The 20,370-nt window shown below is 37.0% G+C and overlaps 1 long non-coding RNA gene across 1 annotated transcript; it reads left to right on the plus strand.

Moving 5' to 3' along the window:
* The first annotated feature begins 907 nt into the window (after positions 1-907).
* On the plus strand, positions 908-17,916 carry LOC309863750. The gene is made up of 4 exons (XR_014311237.1): positions 908-1,057; positions 5,276-5,595; positions 13,014-13,138; positions 17,801-17,916. It is a non-coding gene; the product is annotated as an uncharacterized lncRNA (long non-coding RNA).
* Positions 17,917-20,370: the final 2,454 nt, after the last annotated feature.

Raw genomic sequence — 20,370 nt, forward strand, 5'->3', positions numbered from 1 at the left:
AAGTGGTTGGGTTATTTGCTCCTCACAGAGTTTTTAGAAAATTGTGTTTCAATGTGTCTGTGTTGCCCCATTAATACTCTTAGTTTGAATACCTGGTCCCTAACTTAGAGCTTGCCATTAATTTTAAACAGATTTAATCATTTATAGAAATTTAAATGATATTAGTCGACTCATTCTGCGCTGTTCAAGAATTGCTCCAAAGGGGCCTACTCTTTGCCAAAGTCTAACAATTTTCTTTCTTTTTTAGATTTTATTTATTTTTCAGAAAGAGAGAGAGAGAGCGAGTGCACAAGCAGGGGGAGCAGCAAGAAGAAACAGGCAGAGGGAGAAGCAGGATCCCTGCTGAGGAAGGAGCCTGACATGGGCTTAGATCCCAGGACCCTGGGGTCATGACCTGAGCTGAAGGCAGTCCCTTAACAGACTGAGTCAAGTCTAAAGTGAGGATATTAAAATGAGTAAGTCACTTTCTCTTTCTCTTTAAGCAGTGCTTTTCATATTCTAATGGATATTTTAACGATCTAAAGAATTCTTTTAAAATTCGAATTTTAACTCAGTTGATATGGGGTAGAATGTGAGATTCTGCATTTCTAACAAGCTGGCTGCTGCTGCTGTTGGTCTGTGAGCCACAGTTGGAGTTTTAAGATCTCAAGGAGCTCACAGTTGTGTTTTATAATCGGAGGTGAATGCTGATGCATTATGTTATGTAAAAGAATGCATGATCAATACCTGATAAAATAGAGATAATTAGGAATGCATTATTGAAGCAGAATTTGGTTTTGAATGTCGAGTCATCTTTTACCAATCTAACCATGTAACTGTCAAATAATAATGCCCAATTTGTTTTTTGATGCATTGATAAGAGTATCTCTATTACTTCTGAGGAAATCTTGGTTTTGGGTGAATTAACGTTATAAATTTTTGTCCTCATAGATGTTCCTGGCCTGCCTACCAGTGCCTACAATCTTTCAATATATAATTCTTAAGTAGGGGACTAACTCCTAGGAATTATACATTAAAATCTCACCCCATTGATCTGCCTTCGTATATTGTAAGTAGAGTAACTAAGTGCTTTCCTCTGATTTTGATATGCTTTCTGTTTTTTTTTTAAAGATTTTATTTATTTATTTGAGAGCAAGAGAGAGAGAGAGCATGAGCAAGGGGAGGGGCAGATGGAGAGGGAGAAGAAGACTCCATGCTGAGTACAGAACCTGGGCTCTTTCCCAGGACCCTGAGATCATGACCTGAGCCAAATCAGACACTTAACCAACCCCAGATGCCCCAAATTTTGATATACTTTCAATCCTGTATAACATTTCATCTGACTCTTGATGGTTAAAGTCCTAAGATAAATGTGAAACCAGAATTCTGAGAAATTTAGAGATGTGGCATGACAGGAGCAATAAATAATGACCGGAGCTGTTCAAAGATAAAATAAGCTGGATGTATCAAGGGACATCATCACATTCATCTAGTATCTGAAGATGTTGCTGAGAAATTAAAATACCAGAAGGATAGGTATGAAGAGATCCACAGTACTGGCATCACATGGGTGGTTGTCAGATAGCAGAGCCTCAGGCACTATCCTGAATCTAGTGAATCAGAATCAGCTTTCGACAAGACCTAGGGATGATGCATTCGCACTTTGGTCTAAGAAGCACAAATCTACACTATGGCTACCACTGAGAGAGTCCATGATTCTGCTTCAGGTTTCAAATACCTTTTCCCAATACGGTATATAGGTTTATAGCTACATTTATCTAGGTGGTAATGAGCCATGGAGATCAGAAACTGATTCTAGCTCTAAACTGGCCCCAAATACTCACAAGCCCAAACTATCTTAAGGAGATTGGATTAGTGGGTAGACAGTTTCTTAAGAATTCATCATGCATGAGAATGCCCTGGAGGATTTGTTAAAATGCAGAATGTAAGATCTACCTCCAAAGGTTCTGATGTAGTAGGTCTAGTATGGAACCTGAGAATTTGCATTTCGAACAAGTGTCCAGGTAATGTTAATCCTCTTGATCCAGGGTTCACACTTTAAGAACCACTGCCATAAATGAAAAGTTGGCTATTATGTTCATTTCAACCTGTGTCAGACAAATCTTGTTCTAAATAAGAAAAATGCATTTTTCATTTCTAAGGGAAGGACACTCTTCTAGAGCGAATGTGTGACAGATTCAGATTCCTTCAGGGAATTGAAGAAGAGAGCAGCTACTTCAGATCTGTCCTAAAGTGGAAAATTGTAGACTAAGACCATTAAGATTATGTTAGCATGGACCAAATGAGTCAGTGGGTTTTGTTTAGGTTTATTAATTATTGACCTATAAATCTTTGGTTTTCTACCTAGAGCTATACCAGAAAACAAAGAAAAATTTATAAATTAAAAAGAATGCTTTTTATTAATGTTTTGACTTAGTACAATAAGGCTACATGAAACTGTATGTATATAAACACTGTATCCTAATTGAAAATTTGGTTTTCAGTTGGATATGAGTTAATAATTTTGAAACTACTGTGGCACCTGGATGGCTTAGTAGGTTATGCATCTGATTCTTGATTTTGGCTCAGGTCATGATCTCAGGGTCCTGAGATGGAGCCTGTGCTGGGCGCTGCACTTAGTGGGGAGTCTGCTCAAGATTCTCTCCTTGCTTGGGGCGCCTGGGTGTCTCAGTAGGTTAAAGTCCCTGCCTTTGGCTCAGGTAATGATCCCAGGGTCCTGGGATCAAGTCCCACATTGGTTCTCTGCTCAGTGGGGAGCCTGCTTCCCCCTTTCTCTCTGCCTGCCTCTCTGCCTACTTGTGATCTCTGTCGAATAAATGAATAAAATCTTAAAAAAAAAAAAATTCTCTCCCTCCATTTCCCTCTGTCCCTCCACCCCACATGCTCTCTCTTTGTCAAATAAATAAATATTTAAAAATGTTTTTTAAACTACTTTATATGTTTACTAGGGTTCATCAAATAAATTAACATGTTTTAGAAACTGAGAGTAATATTTCTGTTAGAGAAAGAAGTTACAAATAAGGAAGGAAGATTAGAATTGTATTGAATTGGAGTAGAAGATACCAGTATGAACTAATTAAAAATATAAACATAGATGTGTCTATATGCATGTTTTATATACATACATACATATCTCCTAGTTCTGTTTACTAAGAGAGTCTAGAATAAGTGAAACCTCAGGAGCAATGAGCACCCCTACTGCTCAGATATTGGTTTCTATAAACCATGATTTAATAAAAGGAATTGGGGGGGCGCCTGGGTGGCTCAGTGGTTTTGGCTGCTGCCTTTGGCTCGGGTCATGATCTCAGGGTCCTGGGATCGAGCCCCGCATCAGGCTCCCTGCTCCGCAGGAAGCCTGCTTCCCTCTCTCTTTCTCTCTGCCTGACTCTCTGCCTACTTGTGATCTCCGTCTTTCAAATAAATAAATAAAATCTTTAAAAAAAAATAAATAAAAAAAAAAATAAAAGGAATTGGGGCTCCTTGGAAAAGAGGTCGCTTTCAGGGCCAGGGTATAAAAAATACAAGATGAACCTACAACATATTGTAGTTCCAAAAAATAAGGTTATGCTTTAAAAAAAAAGAAAAAAGAAAAAAAGACAGAAAGAAAAAAGAAAACATACCAAAGAGTACAGGAGCCAGGCTGGCATAGTCTGAGCAGATAATATTCATACTACTACTACTACTAATGATATTAACCCAAATTATAAAATAATTCTTTGAGTTTATATGATATAAATGCATACATCTCATTCTAAATAAAAGCATACACACATACATTCATACGTGGTAGAAAAAGGATAACTCTTCCTTACAGAGAAATAATTTTAATTAATAAATGTAGAAAGACTGAGGGAAATAAAAAAAAGTTATCATTGAAACATCATAGTAATAATTGTTGCAAGCAAGATCCACCAATGATAGCTAAGATTAGTGGATAAATTTGGGTTGCATAGTTTCAAAGTAATCATCCAAAAAATTTATTAATTTTAAAGGATAACATACTTACTTTATAGTGTAGAAACTCAGCAGACTCCACTTGATCAAGAGATCAAGGTTTAAAATTGACAGTAATAAGAGATATTGACATCATGTGCCCTTTAAGATGCACTGTATAGGAGACATCACATCTGTGACATTATTCCTGATTTATGTAACCTGTATCTAATCATGAGAAAAAAATTAGACAAATCCAAATTGAAAGATAGTCTATAAAATAAGTGGCCTATACTTTTCAAATTCAAGGTCACTGAAGACAGTTAAAAACTAAAAAGTCATCACAGTTTGAGGATGCTTAAGGAGTCATGACTACTAAAGACAATGTGGGATTCTAGATAAGAACTTGGAACAGAATTAGCAAACAATAAATAAATAAAAGTGAAATCTGAATAAAGTCTGCAGTTCATCTAATAGTATTATGCTAATGTTATCTTGGTTTGATAATTGTGATATTATCATATAAGATGTTAACATTACAGGAAGTTGAATGAAGTGCATTCAGGAAGTCTCTGTTCCCTACTGTAAGTCTAAAAGAACTCAAAATGAAAAGTTAAACACAATAAAAAATACAGAAAAAGTGGAAATGACCCACATTCTAGTTTCATTGCTAGAGGTAGCCACACCTTTCATTCAGGGCATGTCCTTATAGGTACTGTGATAACTTCTAATAATAAAGATTAATGAGTTAGTGAAAAAAATGGTGTCTGATTTCGAGCATCTTATAATTAGTTTAGAAAACATACCTATTGGAAGTTACTAGAGGATAATTATCAGGCAAAGTTGCAAAACTTGTGCAGTGACAAAGATGGATTTAGTATAACCTAAATGTTTCATAAACTTGCTCATTTGATGTCTGGTCATTTGCCTGGTGGATTGTAACCATCAAAGGGATTTCTGCTAGATTCCCTTGGTAGCACTTTCTTGCTTTGCTCTCTCAGTGTACTGCCTCATAGCTTCCAACTGCCACTACCTCCTTCCTGAAGCAGAGCAGAATTATGTGAACTCATTTACTTGAAATCTGTCTGGGATACATGATGAAATGCTTATTAGCAATATTTTATGTGCAGAAATTTCATTATATAAATTACTTAAATTAATTAAAATAGAGAAACCTAATGACTAATGTTCAAAATCTATTAACTAATTGAGAGAGACAAATGAATTCCCATGCCTTTCTACATGCTCTCCTTAATGCTGCTAGCAGTCAGTAACTTTGTTTATGAGAGTTTAATTTATTTTGAAAAAAAAATGACCATTTTTATTTTTCAGTCTTAAGCAGAGCCCACTTTTGACTACCTTTTTCGGTGTCTCCAAGTTTAAATGATTCAGATTTTGAAAACCTACCATCTGTTAACAAATAATGTTCTCACCATGAAGGCAGTGATTATGTTTGTTGCAATTTCACAAGACAAGAAACCAAGAAAAATATAAGAATAGAAATCAGAGAAAAGCAAATTCTAAAGGAAAGAAACTATATGAAATGAAAAAGCATGAACAAACCATCTTTGCTGCCAGGGGATTAAGGGTAAAAGAATGTGAAGCAAAACTATGGTTAGTTGAAGTTGTAAGAGTGAAGAAGAGAGGGAGAATGTTACAAAGGTGAGCTTTTATTTTCAGTGGGAATTACTGTTGCATTTCATTCAATATGATGTTAAATATAAATCTTTTGAGGCTCTAGAAATAAGATTCTGGGCAAGGTCTGACTGATCCTTAGTATTATAGACATAAAGATGATCCCTTCAGAACATAAGCAAAGAATTACAAAATACTATAGATGAAGGAAATTAGATAGACTGTATATATCTAACTAGAGTCTATTAAGTAAAGCTTAAATACAATAATAATAATAATAATAATAATAATAATAATGCTGCTAGCTTTTACTGGGTTCAGGGTTTGTGTAAAGTGTTTTGAATGCCTTTTTCTCTTTTACTCTTGACACTCTCTCTACTACATTGACGAGAAAACCAAAACTTTTATATTGTCTTTATCACCATAAAGGCTTCTCAGCTGTGTCTCCCACAAAATAGGCCCAACTTAATCTTTCCCAGCATCCAACTTGTTTGTTTTTTCCTAAACATGTTCAAATTCAACTGGGCCCTTGAATTTGTAATTCCAACTTTGTTCATTCAGCAACAATAAATGTTTCTGGGTGTTTGCTCTGTGCAAAGCCCCAGGGATAGTGCAGTGAGAGTGGACCCAGGGATAGAGCAGGGAGAGAAGAAAGGAACCCAATTATTGTGGGACTTACAGTTTACTGTAGGAAACAAAAACAAACAAGCACATTTATAAAGTAAGGTCCAAAGATTATCATAGAATTGCTATGAAGACTATAAAATAAGGTGATGTGAAGCAAGTATTTGGGGGAGGAGTGCCTTTAGAAGATGTGTGCACAGGAGACCACTTTGAAGAGATGGGTTTGGAACTGGCTTCTCAAGGTAGGAAAGAGCCAGTTAGACAAATAATACAGGAAGAGTACTCCAAACAGAAAGACAAAATATGCAAAAATATTTAGTATAATTGAGGCTAGTGTCTGAAAGACAGACAGAAAGCCGGTATGGCTAGAAGGTGGGAAAATGTAGAAGGAGTAATAAAATATTTAGTTGAAATCATAGGCAGGGCCTTGAGACCATAGTAGATATTTGGGTTTTGTTGTAAGAATAATGGAAAGTTTTTAGAAGATCTTAATAGAGGAATGGTGTGATTTGATTTTCATTTCAAAAGATCACTTTGTCTAAGGATTAGAAATGGATTCTGTTATTATGCTGAGTGAAATAAGTCAAGCAGAGAGAGTCAATTATCATATGGTTTCACTTATTTGTGGAGCATAACAAATAGCATGGAGGACATGGGGAGTTAGAGAGGAGAAGGGAGTTGGGGGAAATTGGAAGGGGAGGTGAACCATGAGAGACTATGGACTCTGAAAAACAATCTGAGGATTTTGAAGGGGTGGGGGGTGGGAGTTGGGGGTACTAGGTGGTGGGTATTATAAAGGGCACGAATTGCATGGAGCACTGGGTGTGGTGAAAAATAATGAATACTGTTATGCTGAAAATAAAAAATAAATTTAAAAATAAATAAATAAATAAAAAACATAAGAAATGGATTCTGGATGACCAGAGGGTAAGCATGAAAAAAATCATCTTGGATTGAGATGATCAATCCAAGAGATGACACCACTCAGAACAAGACCAACTGGCATAGAATCCCTCATGTCCATCTGCCTCCATCGCACTGCCATCTTCTTCAGGCTCATGATAAAGGGCATCTCTCTGCCCCTAAAACTAATTGCTCATCCTTACCATTGACCACAGGATTAACCAACATCACGGAACATCCGCCCCCACCAATGTCCCAAATGTATCATTTCCTTGTCATATTTTTCATTTTGCTTCCTTTTTTTTTTTTTTTAAGATTTTATTTATTTATTTGACAGAGATCACAAGCAGGCAGAGAGGCAGGCAGAGAGAGAAGAGGAAGCAGGCTTCCTGCCGAGCAGAGAGCCTGATGTGGGGCTCGATCCCAGGACCCTGGGATCATGACCAGAGCCGAAGGCAGAGGCCTTAACCTACTGAGCCACCCAGGCGCCCCTCATTTTGCTTCCTTAATGAATTGTTCCCTTTTATATTCAAGTGTTTATAAGTACCTGCTAATGTAAAAAAAAAAAAAAAAGAAAGAAAAAAGAAGTCTTCTCTGGATTCTTCTCTTTAGTTATTATTCTCTTTATTAACAACTTAAAACATGGGTATAAGGCCCTCTATTGTCTCCATTTGTGACTTTGTTGCTCTTGGACTGAGTTGCTGGAGATTGTGCTAAATAAAAGGCATAGCTCCCAGTACACAATCCTCAATTGTCTGACTTATTGGTTTGCTTGTTCTGTATTCCTGTTTTCCCCATTCTCCACTCCCATTCCTCCTTTTCATGGGCAATCATTTTTATGATTTGATTAATGATTTGATTAGTGTTTTGATTTTAATGATTTAATGTTTGACAAATTCCCTTTTTTAGGAGTTTTGGTGTATGTAATGATGTTTTGTATGTATTGAATGTATTATAATTTACACAATTGTATTATGCCTTAAATTTCATTTCATTTTTTTTTTAAGATTTTATTTATTTGACAGACAGAGATCAGAAGTAGGCAGAGAGGCAGGCAGAGAGAGAGGGAAGCAGTCTCCCTGCTGAGCAGAGAGTCCTATGTGGTGTTTGATCCCAGGACCCTGGGATCATGACCTGAGCAGAAGGCAGAAGCTTTAACCCACTGAGCCACCCAGCTTCCCCTTCATTTCATTTTTTAAGGTATATTATGTTTGAATGTATCCATGTTGCCATATGTGCATATCATCAATCCCTCTCTGCCCCTTCCTCCACTGTCTCTCTCTCTCTCTTTCTCTAACAAACAAATAAATTTTAAAAAAGAAAAAGTAAAAGAGGAAAAAAAAAATACAGGTCTAAACTCCCTGATTTCAAAAATTTTTACAAAGGTACAGGTATTCTTTCCTCTTTAAGGCTAAATAATATTCCATTGTTTAAAATACACCACATTTTATTTATCTGTTCATCTGCTGATGGACGCTTGAGTTGCTTCCACTTTTTGGCTATTGTGAATAATGCTGCTATAAACATAGGTGTATAAACACTTTTTTAAGATCCTGTTTTTTATTCTTTTGAGTATATGCCCAGAAGTGGAATTGTTAGAGCATATGGAGTTCTGCTTTTAATTTTTGAGGAGCTGCAATACTGTTTTCCACAGTGGCTTTACTGTTTTACTCCAAATTAATTTTTTTCAACTATTATGTTTTTCAGATCAAATATTTCCTCTTGTTTCTTCCTTGATTGTCTCATATCTGTTTCCTATCATTAATATGCTCTACATTTTTGCCTATATTAGATAGGAGTTATTCTAAATTGTTGACTGAAAATTCCACCAATTATGATGCATGTGGCATGTACTTCATTTATAGTAGCTGTACTCCTCAAGTCTATAGATATTTGGGCCTGTAAACATGTGTTTTTTTAAGGCGTTTCAGCTTCTCTGTCTGATAATGTGTGTTGAACAAAAGCCAAAATCTAAGTAAATATAGTACTCCTCCTGGTATTCTAAGGAATATGAAGGGATAAACCCCGAGAAAAAAGTGCCAGATCACACCATCTATGGCCAGGACTTCACCTTAAGAATCTTAGGGAAACTATTTGCAGAATACTTCTCTTTGGGTGCTTAGAGTTAGAGAAGAGAAAAGAGTATGTGTCCAGTCTACTCACACTTGTCTTCATCAACACCTTATCTCTGGTGCCAGCCCCTGGGCCATTATAAGTCAAGGTGCCATGGAGGCAGGAGTAGAACTTTAAAAATTCCTTTCCACCTCTGCTCTCAGTTCTGCCTGCATCCTTCTGCTTGCAGGTGCACAGAAGCACTGCTATGATGTGGAGACCTAGGTCTCTTACTAGAAGAAGGGGGTGGGTGAAAGAAATATACTCACTGCTCTGGTAGTATTTTCACTCACACCAGTGAATCCTATGCATCCTATACCAGGCTGCACCATTGACGCCTCTTAGTTCCCTGAATGCATGTTTAATCTTCAATTATCTAAAAACCAATAACAATGGATAGATTGAGTCCACTTGGAGGTTTCTAATAACTTCTCTCTTTGATTACCTAAGAGGGACTGTGGGTGGTTTAAGGGAGAAAAGGAAATTGATGCCGTTGTGCAGACTTCAAGAAGCATGTTGTCACATGGTGGAAGGGCTCAGAAGAGCTGAGATGAGATTGCTATTTGGCAAATTTGACACTGGAGGAAACACATTAGTGGTTTCTCCATCTGATAAGCACCTACATGGGTTGGGATAGAAACAAGTCATAGAAACAACTGCAGTCAGAAATTGGGCTTTTTATACTAGAACCAAATATTCTAAATGTTAATGACTTTTACCCCTGGGTGGTAAAATTGTGTATTTCTTTTCCTTACATTCGTCAAACATTATGAATTTTCAAAATGCTCACCATGAGCTTCTATCAAATGCATAAATAATAGAAAACACATTTTAAGCTGAATATTTACAGCTTTCCCACTGTTCTCTTTATTAAGTGAACCAGGAAAAAATTTCCTGTCTTTCTGCCAAAGCAATTATAAGAGATGCTTGACTATGTAAAAAAGAGGATAAAATTACCCTTTAGGAAAGTACGAGAAAGAGTGTGAGTTTTTGGCCAAAGAGGAGTAAGTTAAAGAGAAGAAACTGGTTGTGAAGAGAGTCAATAGAAATGGTTTCTGTCCATAACAGGCTGAATTGTTACACAGTTGATCTAACTGTCAGATTGACTGGATAAATTAATTATGAGCACTTTTAATGATATCTAGACTGGAGGGAAAGTTGGCATAATCTCACTCTATAAAACAGAAGTTATTTTTCAGTGAATTTTCACATTATCTGCTGATTGATTAATTTAACTAAGTATATAAGTTCTTCTTTGTATTTAACGTAAAATACTTATTTCCAGTATTGATGAAGGACCCACCAGACTTTAGAAAGAATTTGTAAAGTAGAAATAGTTTTGGTCAATAAAAAGGATTAAAAGAATGACTCATATGTTTAATATAGTAATAGCTCATCTACTTTTTCTAAATGGTAGAGAATACTTCTTTAATAGAAAACACTTAGAAAAAGCTATTTTAAAAAATAATTAAATAACCATATGACATTTTAATTCTTTTATTTTTGGTAGGTGTTACTATTTCATTATTCTTTCTTGTATCGACAGTTCTGCATATGTTCTTCTGTAAGTGATCCATATAGTGAATAGTTGCCATTTAATTTAATTAATTAACTAATTAACTAATTAAAGTTTTTACTTATTTAAGTAAAGAAAGAGACAGAGAGAGTGAGAGAGGGAACACAAGCAGGGGGAGTAGGAGAGGGAGAAGCAGGCTTCCTGCAGAGCAGGGAGCCCGATGCAGGCCTTGATCCAGGAGCCTGGGATCATGACCTGAGCCAAAGGTAGACACTTAAGGACTGAGCCACCAGATGGTACAATAGTTGCTATTTTAGTTGATGAAGAATACACCTGCCATATGACCGATCCACTCAAGATATGCCCAAGGTAAATCAAAACATATGTCTGTACAAAGACATGTACACAAATGTTCATAGAGTTGTATTTGTAGTAACCGGGAATTGCAAACAACTTAAATATCTTTCAATAGAGTCAATCAACTATGTTATGGGCTGGCATACTATTCAGCAATAAAAATAAATGATTGAGACGTACAAAAACACAGGTAAATCTCAAAATAAGTGTGCTGGGAAACAAGCCAGAACAAAAGTGTGCATGTTGTATAATAACATATATAAAAAATTGAAGTGAATCTATCATGACAGAAAGCAGAACAGTCATTGTCTAGGGATGATGGAGGTGAGGGAGGGATGGGCTAGAGTTAGCTTTATGGAGTACATTTCTTTTGTTTCTCTGGACTTCAGTGTTGACTTTCTACTTTGGTGTCATTGAGTTAGCTGTTGCAGGTTTGAATCCGACATCCTCACAAGAAAATAACTGGAGGATGGAGTGCCTGGGTGGCTCAGTGGGTTAAGCCTCTGCCTTCGGCTCAGCTCATGATCTCAGGGTCCTGGGATTGAGCCCCACATCAGGCTCTCTGCTCAGCAGGGAGCCTGCTTCCTCCTCTCTGTCTCCACCTGCCTCTCTGCCTACTTGTGATCTCTATCAGACAAATAAATAAATAAAATATTTTAGAAAAGAAAAAGAAAAGAACTGGAGGAAAAGAATCTCTCTCTTCTTATGTATTGATCTTAAAAGAAAAGAACTTATTTCCAAATCCCAGCTAACTTCCTGGGGTAGAATGTTTGGAAAAATAGCTACAGTTGCTCTACTCTGTATGCATGTGCCTTGCAATGTGACCTCTCAGATACTCGCATCCAGAGATGGATGCTAGTTTCCCACTCATGAAATTTGGGTTTGCCTTTTTTCTTGCTTTGGCCAATAGAATGCAGTGGAAGTGACATTATGATGCCCTTCTGAGCTTAGGCTTCAAAGGCTTTTTTATGCCTTTGCTTTTTCCCTTGCAAAACTGTTCAGCTTCAACTTGAACAACTAGGGCTGGTCTGCTGGATGAGAGACACATGGAGCAGAGATGAATCTTCACAGCTGAGATCATTGTAGACCAATGATGAATACCCAGCAAGTAGGCAGTTCTCCACAAATACATAACTGAACCTAGCTGAACCAGAAGAATTGCCAGCTAAGACCAGCCTAAATTGCCAACTCACTGAATTATGAAGTAAGCAAATGGTAACTGTTTAAAGCTACAGAGTAGGATGCTTTATTACACAACAAAAGCTTAAATCCATATCAGTCCTCATTCCATTAGCCTGAGAGGGAGTGGTTTTGAGAACAGATGGGCTAAGTGAGGAAGAGAGACAGAGCTGGAAAAAGAAGGGCTCCCTTAGCAGAAAAAGGGGAGGATATTGGTATGCAAACAATCATATGCATTTTAGTAACTCATGCCTTGAAAATTAAAATAGTACCTCTAGGTCAGAGGAGCATTGCACACAGTGATGGTTTTTAACTAAAGAGCCATTGCTTCCAGCTCTTTATGAACAGAGAGGAAATAATTGAATTTTGGTGGTGATATTTGTTCAATTTAATTCTGACTCACTCATTAGGAGGAAAAATATGCTTTGGGCTATTTTGCAAAACCCAGTACTGGGGATTATAATTTCCTTTACTTTGTTTATGAAGATTTAACTTATATAATTACATGAAAAATTACCCAGCAGATGTGTGTTTTCAACAGAATTCCATAGAGTTTCCTAGTCTAGGGCACTTTTCAAATCGATTTTAAATTAAAGTAACTTAAAAGAGGAACAAAACTTGTATGCATATTCCTCCTGTTGAAATTATCAGTAGAGTGTGGGGAGACATAAAGAATAAAAGGAAAGTAAAAGACTACTCTTTGGTCCATAGGAAACCTATAATTTAAGGTATCATGTCTTCCATTTGCTTTCAGAAGATGTGATTATGATGGATGGTGCTTCAAAGCAATTATAAAGTTTCCATCAGCTGTATTTACATGGCCAATTATATGAATCTTGTCAACCTTCTGGCCTGCTACATTGTTGCTGAAAAAATCTGGTGAGTACTCATATACAGAATTTTTTTTTTTCTTTTTTTTAAAGGGCATGCTGTGTAGCTAAGGAGGCTCCTATTTTCAGCTTGGGCCTGTTAGAATGTTTCAGCTGGACAATAGTGTCTAAAGCAAGATAGATACCTCTTCATAGGACAGAACAATAGAAAGTCACAGGGCTACACACTTTGTTATTATATAAATTCAAGCCTTAAAGGAGGATTATATATTCTCTGTGCCTGTTCTTCCCCTTGAGGGTTTTCTTTTCAGATGGAGGAAAAATACATCAGAAAACTTTTTCCTTTAAATTCTCACAGACAAAAAAAAAAAAGTCAATAAATAGCACAGGTTTTCCACTGAGCTATTATCAGTATTCCACTGATAATTACCTATGTTTCTTGAAAATCACAGGTAACATTTATCACTTTAAAACATTCAAACATTATAATAGGTTTAAGTAATGTATAAGATACAGGTGAATCTGTGTCTGTCCAATGTCTGGGACCGAAAACCATGGAGATTATCAGGATATAGGCATTTGTGCAGGAAGGTCGAGTCAGGAACAGGGGCTGGTTTACCAGGAGCCTAGTGAGAGTCGTACAATAAAATGGAAACAGGCGAGAGAAACCAAAAGGAGCTCACACCAGTAAAGAGGAGCCAGGGTGAGATCAGGGGTTAATTCCAGACAGAAAACTGAGAGCCAGGATGTTACTGATACCTTGGGGACAAATTTTGTTTGTTGTGTCTTGGGAAGACTGTGTGTGTGTGTGTGTGTGTGTGTGTGTGAGAGAGAGAGAGAGAGAGAGAAAAGAGACAGAGGGGGAAAGAGAGAGAGAGGGAGAGAGAAGGGGGGAAGACCAGAAGTTCAAACAAACAGAAATTACTTGGTCTTTAGAAATTGGCATGGCATGAAGAAACATGAGGCATCAACAGCAAAAATGATCTCAGTAACATCCCTTCCTTGTTTCATCTTAGAGTGGTTCATATTCTTCCTGTGAAGATAAGAGTCAACACCAAACAAGGTGGGTGGGAGCGGGATACCACTTGGTAGAAGTAAATGAGAATGTGAACAAACAGGGTACTGAATTAGTAAAGAATAGGCAGTTTCCGGTTTGGGAGAAATCAAAGGCCACATTTCTTTTAGCTTCTCTCCCATTTTCTCTTTATTTTTTGAACCTCCCTAACCAGCAGTATCTTTCAACTTTTCCTCAGTGGGTGCCTAGTTTAATAATGGACTTTCTGCTCCTCCTATACCCTCAGAGCCATCAGAAGTTGCTAGAGACAGAAGTGAATGATTCTGCAGGGATACATTTATTTGGTACCGTTATAACATCATAGACTGCTGCACTCATTGTATAAAACCTCTGTGGCTTGTTCTAGCTTTTTTACATTGACATTTCATTATTCGTGAATCAAAAGGAAAACCAAGTCTTGCAAGAGAGGCCTGTGAGGTCTTCCCAAGACATTGTGCAGCCAGGCACCTACTCCACTTATACACAATGTTTAATTGAATTCAACAAAAGCAATTCAGTTGAGTTAGGAAATTGTTTGTTTGTTTGTTTTTTAATCATATAGATCAGGATTTATAAATAAATCTGAATGCCTTTGGGAGTCAGGCAAGAAACATACATGTGTGAGGTGACCAGGTATGATAAAACATTCACTTTGTATAAATAGGTGAACCTAATGCAGATATTAAGATATTATATATCTATATGACACACATATATGTGTATAGGTACGAACATGCATATAATATATATTCTATATCATCACTTAATATAAATAGAGATATTAGTTCACCAAGTATAAGAGTGAACTGGAGAATGAAGCTCCTCTGAAAGTCACACAGACGTAATTTTGTTAAAATTTCCTTGTTGGTCAGATTTGATCCATGGGTCTCTAGTCTGACAAATCAAAATTCTGATAGTTATTGAAATTTTAGCATATTTTAGTAACACATGGATATAGCCTGTTTCTTTTTTTTTATAGAAAAACCAGGAAGAAATAAAATATAAAAATATAGATCAGTGAAACATTTGCCCAACTATATTCCATGGAATTCTGATTAGCAGGATGTTTACAGGGATTGCAAATCAATAAGAACTGAGTTTCTAGAATGGTGGAGGCATGCAATATGCATGTACAAAGAAATATATAATATAGTATGAGACCCTGAAGAGTGCTAGGAAGAAAAATGAAGTGGGAAAGGGAATGTTGTATGCAAAGGGTGGTGCTGAGGTGATATTTTTGATAGGATGTTCAAGGCTCTCATGAGTTGAGCTTGGAAGCCGACATCTAAATGAGCAAAGACTTAGAAGAATGTTCTAGAAAATTAGAAATGACTAAGTGCTTGAGGCTGGAGTGAGTGTGGCTCATTAGCGGGATAACAAGAAGGCTAATGTAACTATAGCTCAGTGAGCAGAGGGACAGTTAGACCACCAGATCAGAGAGTGGGCAGGCTACATTATTTAGGGCCTTGGAGGCCAGGGTAATGATGTAAGCTTTATTCTAAGATTTCATGAAGCCATTTTGACCATGAGAGGCTTCTATACTCACTTAGGTTATAAAAAGTGTCACCTAACTGTTTTGTGTATATGAGACCCAGAACAGCCGAGTATTGAAGCTCAGAAACCAGTCACCATAGATGCCTGGCATCTGAAACCTCCTGTCTCAGAGCCTATCATACGCATGACCCTTCAGCTTACCTAGACAATTATTAGGTGTTTTTACAACATACACAATAAACACAGGTATATTAATGATGAGGGAGCTGCTGTACATTTGCTATTTAGGAACTCATTAAATATAATCGAAGGAATGAACCTGTAACTGTGCAGAGGAGTAAAGGGAGAATTTTAGTATAGGAAAATCTCTTCAGTTTTTCTGAGAATCCTCTTGTTCACACTGACAGTTTTAAGACCAGTTTTGGAATTGTTAGTGTCTCCTTTAAGCTTCTCAACTCCATAAAGTAGAAAGAAGTGCAAAGATCGATGTATTAGATCAGAGTTTCTCAGTACCACTGGCATTTGGGGCATTTGGGGTTGGACTGTTTGACGTTCTTGCTGTGGGGAACTGCCCTGTGTATTTGCAGGATGTTTGGGAGCATCTCTGGACTCTACTTATTAAATGCCAGGAGAATTCTTTCTCCTTGCTCCCCGCTGCCCCCAAGGCCTAGTCAAGACAATAGAAAATGTCTGTCAACATTGCCAAATATCTTCCGGAAGAAAAGTTGCCCCCTGGGAGAACCACTCTGTTCAATGACAGGAGTAGTCTGTACCAAGTCTTTTCTAACAACTTAAAAATATATATGAACATGACAACAGCCTGTGGAAAGCAAACCTGTACTGAAAAGCATCTAAACTAAAACACTGCTGGGAACGCAAGGCAGATTGCCAAGACCTCATACCAAGGTCACACTCAGTTCATTGAATCTTGATAAAATCTGCTTGAACTATTTTTTCTTTAATTCAAGTGGTTCCTAGGGCTCAAAGATAACTCAAGCAGGGCAATGACAAACCTGATGTCTTCACCCAACTGGTAACTAGAAGGGAGGAGATGAGACTCCGATCTGCCTGACGCCAAAGCCTATCTTTTTTCCCAATACATTATGCTATGTTCTGTCAAGAAAACAAAGGATTCTTTTTTATAGTATGATCTGGTGTGTAGTTTGAAAAATTAAATAACTATTAGCCATCTCTTCCAAAATAAATTTCTGTTTTTCTGAATGATTGCGATTATTATTATTAACAATAATTGTTACAGTAATAAAATTTTAAATAGCATCAAGTGACATATCAAGTGACAAATTTTATTAGCACCACACTCTAACCAACTGAGCTAACCGGCCAGCTCAAGTGACAAATTTTAAATAGCATCAAGGACTTACCATGTGTAAGGCGTTCTGAGAAATGTTTTATGGGTATGATTTGAGTAAATCCTCATAATAACCCAATGAGCTAGATTCTATTATTTATATTTTACAGATTAAAATTTGTATTTAGGCAGAAATATTTCCTAAATAAAATATTTACTAGATAAAAGAAATATTTAAATATTTACTAAATGCCTGGACACTCATTAAATCCTTCATATGCATTTAGTCTTCATAACACTTTCATGAAACACAAAGGATTTTCCTTTCCATTTTGCAGATGAGCAAACTGACATGTAGAAAAAAGAATTAACTAATCAAAATCTTGGAAGTTATGTAGCTGGCATTCAAATCGGCCTTTGTCTGACACCAAATCTACTATCTAACATCCTAAGTATTTGTTATCCTTTCCTGGTATCAGTGGTACATTAAAATATGAAAACAGTTGTGAGTGGACATAAATGCCTTTCCTCTCACAAGAAGCTAGCAGTAAATACTTTCCAAGTGATTTTTTTCCCTTTTTCACATTAAATCTCTTTGTATAGAGACATCTTTCTTAGAAAGGAGTTCTATCTTTGCATTTCTCCCTTTCCCTGTATTCTCCTGCCTCCCCCGACCAGGGTCTCAGAGCAGAGTGCAGAAAGTGCGAGGACACAGAATAAAAGGAAATGTCAACCATTAAGAATTAGACTTCACTTCCTGTCAGCAAGTACAAAAGGTGAAAAGTGACATTTGCTTTGGCAAGCCAGAAATGCTTATGTTTCTAGTCACACTCTGTCTTTATCCCCTCTTCCAGGCTTCATCTGAAAGTGTCCCCATTAGAAGCACAAGAGAGCAGCAGGCCAAAGAACACATTCTCCCTTTAAATATGGGGTGCTGGAACAGACATTAATTTATTAAACCAAGATTGAAGCTTGATTCTCTCTGTCTCATTGAAATACTTTGACAATGATAAAAATACATGCATTTGACTTGTCACTTATCGTTCAGGATTCCTTCTGTCATGACTCATAAAAACTACAAACTCATAGGTACTACAGCAGGAAATATAAAAGGGTTTTATTTTTTCCATTCTAGAGGTGTTCTATTCAAATGGACTGTGTACAGGGTATCTGGGTGGTTCAGTCGGTTAAGTGTGTCTGCCTTCAGCTCAGGTCATGATCCCAGGGTGCTGGCTTTGATTGAGCCTTGACTTGTGCTCTTTGCTTAATGAGGGCCTGCTTCTCTCTCTCCCTGTGAAGCTCCCCTTCTTTGTATGCGTGTGCTGTCTGTCTCAAATAAATAAATAAAATCTTAAAAAAACAACAAATGGACAGCCTAACAATTTGCATATATATAGCTTACAACACATGCCCTCATGTTCTGATATAAGAAAGATGGCTACATCAGCCAATGATAAACGATGATTGAAAAGTAGAGTCCATTTATTAAATCATTGATTGTAAAATGAAATGACCACAGAAGGCAGATATGTAACCGAAACGGGTAAATTGGAACACCATAAATGATGGTAGAAAATGGTGGGGAGTGTGGTCTAAGTTGGTATATATGTTTTCTCTGAATCAGGCGCTCATGACTTGACGCTAGTAGGATTTTGTTATGCAAGAATGTGGGCTCTGTGTTGCCAGATTTTGATTTATAAGAGGAACCGGAAATCCATATTTTCAAGTTAAATCTTCTGACTTTAAAATGTTGTTAGATTTCTTTCTCCTTTAAAAAAATACTACTTATGCTGTTCATATGTTAATTCACTTGTAACGGATGGATATTGATTTTATAATGTAGGAGCTTTGTGGTATTTTGCACCCTGCTCTATTTAGGGAAGCTTTTATAAAGGCTTGATGAACCTCAGTATTTGAACTCACTTGACTGGGTATCACCTGGGAGTGGAGCTTGTTACAAATTCATAACCAAAAAAATTCCAGTTTGGTGGGTTGGAAGTGAGGCCTTGGGATTCTGCTGTGGATGACAGAGTAAATATACTTTAAGTGCTATCTTAAAAAGTGAGAGGAAGGAATCTATTGGATCAGGGATTGACAATCTATGGTTTATGGACTAAATCCAGTCTTCTGATTGCTTTTATATAAATAAAATACGTAAAAAATAAAAATGGATATAAACAAACAAACAAGCAAACATTTCTGGGAACATAGCCACATCCAATTCATCCATGTATTGTCTAGAACATTTTCATGAGACAAGGGCAGAGGTATAGTTTTGATAGAGACTGTAGGGACCTCAAAGCCTAAAATATTTACTGTCTATCCCCTTTATATAAAAGTTTGCTGACCCGCTAGACAAAGTAGGTCATATGTCTTCAAATCTCAATAAACATATGGCTTCTCAATATTATCTGGGTTCATAAAAATCCTGTAAAAAGGATCATATTACTGATGATGTTGATTTATAATTTGGTTTTGTCCAAGCCATTTCTCCTAAGCAAAGACTATCTTGTTGCTATGACAACAGCTACAGAAAGCTATATAGAGAAGAAAAAAAGGCAGCAAAAACAGTAAATGTTAGACTAGAGAAAAGGACAGTAAAAGGCTTGCGATTTGTCTTTGACTTGCAGGGGTGTAAATACAAGCATACCCACATTCTCCCCCATAGGTGAAATGGTTCCATATGACTCGGAGGATCCCTGCCCCTCCCACAGGCCGTCCCCTATTACCATCTCCACAAACACCATCTGTATGTACTGAGGAAGTGATTTCACAAATAAATGAGTCATATGCCAGAACTTTTCACTTGTCAGTAGTGTGGATAATGGGTTTATGGAGGATTAAAAAATAGATCAATGTTGAATTTCAGTTATCTTATCCTAAATTTATATGAATCTTATTATGACTAAATAGTCCCACAGAATCTGAATAGCTCTCATATTTATCAGTTTATTAATAGTCATGTAAGCTAGCTACTCTGTCGCTTCCATCTCAGCAAATGCCACAACCAGATACCCTTTTCCTCAGCCCAAAAACCCGAGAGTCAAAATTAATTTGACCTTTTCCTTCTCCAGTCAAATCCATATAGCCACATCTTAGCCCCTTCGTACTACCTATCACTCTGATCAAAGCCACTATCATCTTGTGACCAGCCAGCTGTGGTCACCTTCTTACAGATCTGTCTACATGCTTGCCTGTTCAGAAGAGAGTCTCCACTCAGCAACCAGACCTGTATTTTAAATACATAGATCAAATGACATGGCTCAAAATGCTTTCCTCCGTATCTTCCTATCACGATTAAAGATCCAAAATCCTTCTCATGGCCTACCAGACCCCACAAATCTGGTCTCTGAGGACATCTCAGTCCTCATTTCCTATCACTCAGCTGGTTACTTCTCTCCAGCCACATTGGCCATCGTCTTGC

This window comes from Mustela nivalis (genome assembly GCF_964662115.1).
Source record: "Mustela nivalis genome assembly, chromosome: 4".
NCBI lineage: Eukaryota > Metazoa > Chordata > Mammalia > Carnivora > Mustelidae > Mustela > Mustela nivalis.